Consider the following 7021-nt stretch of genomic DNA (forward strand, 5'->3'; position numbering starts at 1 on the left):
GAAAGTATGGATGTCTGTACAGAATTTTTTAACTTCTCTTTTTTGGATGGTGGGACAATCTTTATGGGGTATGTGCAACCTATATATAAGTTCTCTCCCAAGTCCACTGATGACTGCCACTGTTATTTTAAATATGAACTATAGTTGCATTGTTTTCTTCACAGCAGATAAATTGTTGTGAAATCTAAAATGTCCAGTCAGAAGCTTTTTAACAACATCTGGTTTTATTTCAATTTTACAACTGGTAAAATTGTTTCAGTAATTCGGTGTTCCCACAAAATTTAGTTCTTCTGTAAATTAGAGTATTGTAACAACCTTTATTCAATTCCGTATCTTATTTGGAGGGTGAATAAAGCTTCAACTATCACTTTCAAAAATATGGGGAGTAGAATTGCCGTGTTTAAACTAAATAATAGTATGGAACTTCCTTGACTGAAAATATGTTTCCCATTAAATATACATTGGCCAAAAGAAAATGATTATCTTTGGAGGAAATAGTTGGGGTGCTGAGGCAGTTTGGGATGTTGGCATATGAAAGCTTTGTGGAAGTATGGAGAACTTTATATAACAAAGTTGTTCCACTGGGAGCCACTCCCCCAGCCTCTCCATAAATAAAAGCAAAACACCCAGAATTTCCAGTTCAGGAGATGAGAAAGATCCCGGTGGTAGCTGGAAAAAGTGGCTTTGCTTATATTAAACATTTCTACTGCGATTTTTTACAGTTGGCAAAAATTGTTCCCAGTCTGCTTTCACTTCACAAGGTGCTTTTGTAAAAGAATAGTATTTTAAAATGTCTCCAAACCTTTGCACCTTGGTAAAAACAAGTCCTCAAGTTAGTGAAAAATAAGTTAAAATACAGTCAATTTTTTAAAAAAAGAAATCCCGATTAATAGCATTGCTGGAATACTGTTTACCCCCCCCCCCCAAACGAGACTTCATCCTAAAAAAAGGAGCCAGGCCCGCAGAACCGCCGGGGGTCAAGTTTGCCAAAGCTCCCCCCATCCCCGGACTCGTAGCTTGAGCGCTGCGCCACTCTAACCCTGCAAAGGTAAAGGCCGTCTTGGGAGAGGCCAGAGCGCAATAGCGGGGAAACTCCACTTCCCGAAGGCCTTTGCGGCACACCTGGCCTCGCAAGTCATGTCGGGAAGCCCCATTGAAAGCGGGGTGGAGGAAAGCGGAGGCGCCCCGCGGTGGAAGCCCCTCAGCCTCTCTTCCGGGGAAGCGGCGCGGAGCCCGGGAGGAGCCGAGCGGGAGGCGCGCGGTAAGAAGGGCCCAGGAGGAGCGGGGGCCGGCGGGGAGGAGATGGGCTTTGCATCGGCGGAATTGCGGATCCAGCGCGCTGGCTTTGCCCCAGAGGGAGATGCCGCAGAGGGTCCGCTCGTGGAGGCGCGGTGGGAGGAGGAGGGGGCCGCCTGGGCATCTTCGCTGCGGAAAGGAAAAGGCTCCTTAGGAAATTTGCACCTGGAGGCAGAAAAGACCCGCGTAGACCCCGCCTCCCCTCCGGGCAATCCCCGGACTTTCTGCACCTGCCAGGTTAGGTGGGAAAGAGGGAGGGACGCTGCCACCTTCCCCTGAGGCGCCTCGCCTCGCCTGGACCCCCCATTCCAGGACGTCCTTTCAGGGCCAAGCCTGGGCGTTGGAGGCTTGAAGCCCAACCGGGGCATCAGGAGAAGGTCACCCCCAGGGCTGGCAGCGAAGGGAGCAGCAGGTTCGGGGAGCAACGGAGCGGAGATCCATCCCTCCACCGGCCAGAGCTGATGTTTAAAACTTTGCTGATCTGCCTTTCCTGGCATGGAGAAGTCTCTGGCACTAAACAGGGGGACCCTATTTTCTGCGCTTCCTAATGCAGCTTTCTGTCCTGGCCATTTGGGTTCTTTTTGTTTATTTATTATCTCACCTTTCTCCTTATGCAACACTCTAGCAACTTACAGCCAGAGGAAATAGAAGTTATAAAACAAAAGGGTATAAAGAATTTAATCTCTACCAAGGCCGAATTAAAAATCGGCAATAGCAGGAGCAAAATACTGGGAAAGTGCATGAGGAAATAGTATAGTCTTTATTGTCATTGTACAAAATAAATACAATGAAATTGGTTAATTTGCTAAAATGCTGAAATGATTCTTACACATGAGAAAAAGGCTGAAAATGATTTAAAGAACAATCGGCCAATAAGCCTCCTTTCAGTCATCTACAAGATTTTCACCAAAGAAATAGCAAAAAGAATATTGAGGACATTAAATGATGCACAGCCAAAGGAACAGGCAGGGTTCAGAAGTGGCAACACCACAACGGATCGCACCCAGGTTGTTCAGCAAGTCACTGAAAAGCACAAGTCACTGAAAAGCTTTCATTGACTATGAAAAGGCCTTTGACTCCGTATTCCAGCAAGCAATAAGCCATGAATTGCTCAACCAAGGCATAGAGACGACTTCCATAAACTTGCTACAATCAATAGGTGAAAAAACAATGGTGACAGTTTGCCTTAATGATCTTGAAATGGAAATCCACATAGAACGAGGTGTACAACAGTGCGATACAATATCACCTATCCTTTTCCAGGCCTGCCTTGAACAAGGATTTTGCAAACCAGGCTGGGCCAAAAGATGGAATAAAAATCAATAGCGCCTATTTCAATCGCTTTAAGATTTGCAGATGATGATATTCTCTTCTCACAAGACCCAGAAGAGCTACAGAGACAAGCTGCACCAAGCAGGAGCGGCCTTTAAAAATAAACCTGAAAAAGAGCCAGGTTATGTTTAATAAATTCACTAAAGAAAGAAAAAATAATAATATATGGAGAAGAACTAGATGTAGCAGACCATTACATAGACCTTGGCCAATGGATCTCAATGGAAGGCGATATAATAAAGGAAATTGAACAACATGTTAAAAGTGGTCGGCAGGCATGCAGCAAGCTAAGCATAATTTTCAAGGACAACCTGTCCCTATGCCTGAAGAGAAACGTTTTCAATCAGTATGTGCTACCTGCTCTAACTTAGGCCCCCAAACATGGGCACTAACCTCATCATTGCTACAAGAGCACAAAGAAAGAGACATGCTCGGCATCACAAGACAAGATAGAAAGACCTGCCCATGGATTAGAGAACAAACGGAAGTATACAATGCCATCAAGAGAGTCAAAGAATGGAAATGGGCAGGTCACATAGCAAGAAGAACTGAGGGCAGGTGGATCAAGGCGGTCATAGAATGGATCCCGCTGGATCAAAAGCGTCCACAAAAGAAACCCAAAAGAAGATGGATGGACAATATCAGCAGGCATTGTGGGCCCAATTGGCAAAAGAAAGCTCAGGACCATCTTGCTTGGAAACATGCGAAAGGGGCCTCCATCCTGCAGTGGATAGACAATGGCTAAAATGATGATGATGATAATGATGATGATGATAATGACTGGGAGCATGCAGAACTTGGGGAACATTTTCCCTATCCAAGGGGCCACATGGGAAAAGACCCTCTCCAGGATGCTAAGTAGGGAAGCTTCTAGCAATTCCAAGCAGCCTCTTCTGACGTCTGTGAACCTAAATAATTGGACTGGTTTATAGTTCATGGGAGAGCTGATCCCTCAGATGTTTTTCCTAACCTCTCTCTCTCCATCCCCCACTCCAATGAATGCCTAAAAAGTAATCCCTTCTCTGGACTTTCTTATGATAGGTTGAAATCCACAAAAGATGTATGTACTACTGAAATTATCTTTCCTGTAACTTTTAACGGAGTGAAATAGTTGGAGTTCTCTTTGGTTGATGAGGTGAACTCAATGACCTCCACTCCACTCCTTCCAAAGCCATCTTTCTAGCCCTCGGCACTGTCTTTGTTGGCTTCTTGGCAGGCCCTGCAGATACTTTTTGGACTGGATGCAAGGCTTGGCAGTCTGCAGCTTGGTACCCTTCCTTCCCACACTTGGAAGTAGCCAGTGGAACATCTGTGTGGGCTTTGCTAAAGTTACAGACTTTTCCCCTTCATCCCTCCCCCATTGACCAGTTTGTCTTCAACCAATGAAGTGCCATCTAGGTGTTTTGGGAACTGCTTAGATGTTTGGTGCAATTTGTATTCCATTCCCGAGCTTCATTGGCCTTGAAGACTGATGTCTCACACTTTTTGCTTCTGTCAAACCTGTCATTCCCCCCTCCCTCTTTCTCATCTCCACCCCAATACAGGTTTAGTGCCCATTTCCTCTCCTCCCTCCTCCCAATAGTTGATGGCAGATGCCAACAAAGCTCCAAGCCAAATATGGCAGATCTGACAGGATCAAAGCAAATTGGCACCAGCTAAGTGTTAGCGGACTTCAAGGGGGGGGGGGTTGTCTTAGGTCTCTTCCAGGGATGTAGGGACTCCAGACTTATGATATGTTTAACCCAACCCTCAGGTTCAGGCTGGTCATCTACATGCCCCTGTTCCATGAAGGACCTTAAATTAAAGCATCCCAGATAGAGGGATGTCCTTTTTCTTCTTGAGCGGATTTAATGAAACTGTTGGAACTATTTTTACTGACATTCTGCTGGTATCTCTTTTCCTTTAGCTTCAATCCATTATTTTCCATCTGGAACTTGAGGGAAGATCCTGGCTATGTCCTCTGTAATTTCTCAAGAGGTTTATGAAACAGGTTCTCACTATCACGGTCAAAACTTCCATTTTCTTCAGAGCTCGGTTCCTTTATCATCCTTACTGCTCTTCTCTTCCCGTGAGTTCAGATAGTCTTGCAAGTGGTCAGCCAACTGTCTAGCCTAGACTGTACAAAAGGGAAACCCAACCAATTAGATTGTTTTACAGAGGTAGAATGTTAAGAGTATGGGGGAGGATGGACTTGATGATCTTTTAGGTCTCTTCCAATGCTGTGTTCCAATAAGAATCTCCTAGCTGAATTCAGCTGAAGACTCTTCAGCTCAAACATCTGGTCTCCAGCAGTGGCTAATCAAATATTTTTAGGAAGATCCTGAGCTTGGAATAATGCAAGATTGGAAAATGGGGGCTTGACTGATCATCTTCATGAACATCATAATCATCAGCCTGATCTTGGCCCGCAAAAAGAATTCTCCCCTGTGGGCTGCTCACTTTTTCCAATCCTAAATGGGTTCCATTTAGCCTTTGTGGCTAAAAGTGGTTCTTTGATCCTGCCTTCCATGCATTTAGTCTAACAGCCACTTGAGCAATTCAGGGAGGGGGTTGTCTAACGTGTGTGGCCATACCCTATTTGTGGTTGCTGATGCCTAGATGGCGGAGTTGAGGCCCAGACCAGTGATAAATCTTGGCCTGGTATGTGGTGGATTAGCAGGAATTTCTCCCCCGTTTTAATAATATTAACAATTCACTGCTAACTTATTAGGCCATTGAAACTAACAAAGAAGTGAATGGTGATTGTATCCAAGTATTGATTTATTTTTATGCAGTTTTTATCCAAAACCACAGTTTCACTGATTTGGAACTCTAAAGGCATTCTAGTCCTTATTTCTGTGAACGTCTACTGTCAAACCTCCTTTATTTCGAAGTGGTTCTTGGATTTTGGGAAGTGACCCTGGAGGTTTTTAACAGAAAAGCCATCCTACACAGACCCCAGAAGCCAATTGTTTTCTTGCTGTTGCTACAGCGTAAGCCATGGACTCAGGGCCACTGGCCACTTTAGGTCTTGACTCACAATCACACTTGGCACTAGAATTTATTTTGGTAAGGAAGATGGTTATTCTGTCACACCTGATGTTATAACACCTTTGCCATGGTGGTTAAGTGAGTCACTGCAATTATTACATGAATCGTACAGTTGTTAGGCCAGTTTGGCTCCCCCTATTGGCTTCACTTGTTGGAAGACAATTGGGGAGTTGGCAAATTGTGATCCCATGATTTCAAGTATGTGCATCTGTTATAAATATACTATATTGCCAAAGTATTCGCTCACCTGCCTTTACTCGCATATGAACTTACTGTAAGTGACCTCCCATTCCTAATCCATAGGGTTCAATATGACGTCGGTCCACCCTTTGCAGCTATAACAGCTTCATCTCTTCTGGGAAGGCTGTCCACAAGTTCAGGAGTGTGTTTATGGGAATTTTTGACCATTCTTCCAGAAGCGCATTTGTGAGGTCACACACTGATGTTGGATGAGTTTACGTGGCCTAGCACTTCGTGGCTGAGTTGCTGTCGTTCCCAAACACTTCCACGTTCTTATAGTACAGCTGACAGTTGACTGTGGAATATTTAGGAGTGAGGAAATTTCATGACTGGATTTGTTGCACAGGTTGCATCCTATCACAGTTCCACGCTGGAATTCACTGAGCTCCTGAGAGCGACCCATCCTTTCACAAATGTTTGTAAAAACAGTCTGCATGCCTAGGTACTTGATTTTGTACACCTGTGGCCATGGAAGTGATTGGAACATCTGATTCTGATTATTTGGATGGGTGAGCAAATACTTTTGGCAATATAGTGTATATGCTGATCGCCGAGCATCATTTGCCTGATTGTACCAAACTTATTAGGAGATTTTGCAGCTCTGGATTTAAATGCTGCTTGTTTTGTAACAGACAAGTAAATATCTATTGCATACAGACTGTGGTTCATTAGGAACAAACAGATGTCATAGATCCTGGTTGTGTGACCACGGGATACTTTAAATAGATTTCTGGTTTTCTGAGTGCCTGCAATGTGATCACCTGATCGCACGGGGAAGGTGGCCACCTGAACATTGAATCCAGGTCATAAGTAGCCCTGGAGACGTCTGTGGTAACTTTTCATGATCATTAAGTGAATGGTCATAAATTGAGGACTACCTCTATTGGAGGATTTCATGGATTCTCTTGGATGAAATGGGGTGAAATTTCCTTAGCCCTCCTAGTTCTTCTGGGTACAAAATACAGGTCTTGTTGCTGACCTTATAGAGCAGTGATGGCTAACCTTTTTTGGCTTGGGTGCCGAAAGCATGCGCACATGTGCGGTAGTGCACAGGCGCATGCCCATACCCATAATTCAATTCCCCTGTGCGTGCCCTGCACATGCATGCATGACCCTCTCCCTG

Source organism: Thamnophis sirtalis, unplaced genomic scaffold (genome assembly GCF_051295495.1).
Source record: "Thamnophis sirtalis isolate CommonGarterSnake01/CBP01778 unplaced genomic scaffold, rThaSir2_p1.2 scaffold_13, whole genome shotgun sequence".
Classification (NCBI taxonomy): Eukaryota; Metazoa; Chordata; class Lepidosauria; order Squamata; family Natricidae; genus Thamnophis; species Thamnophis sirtalis.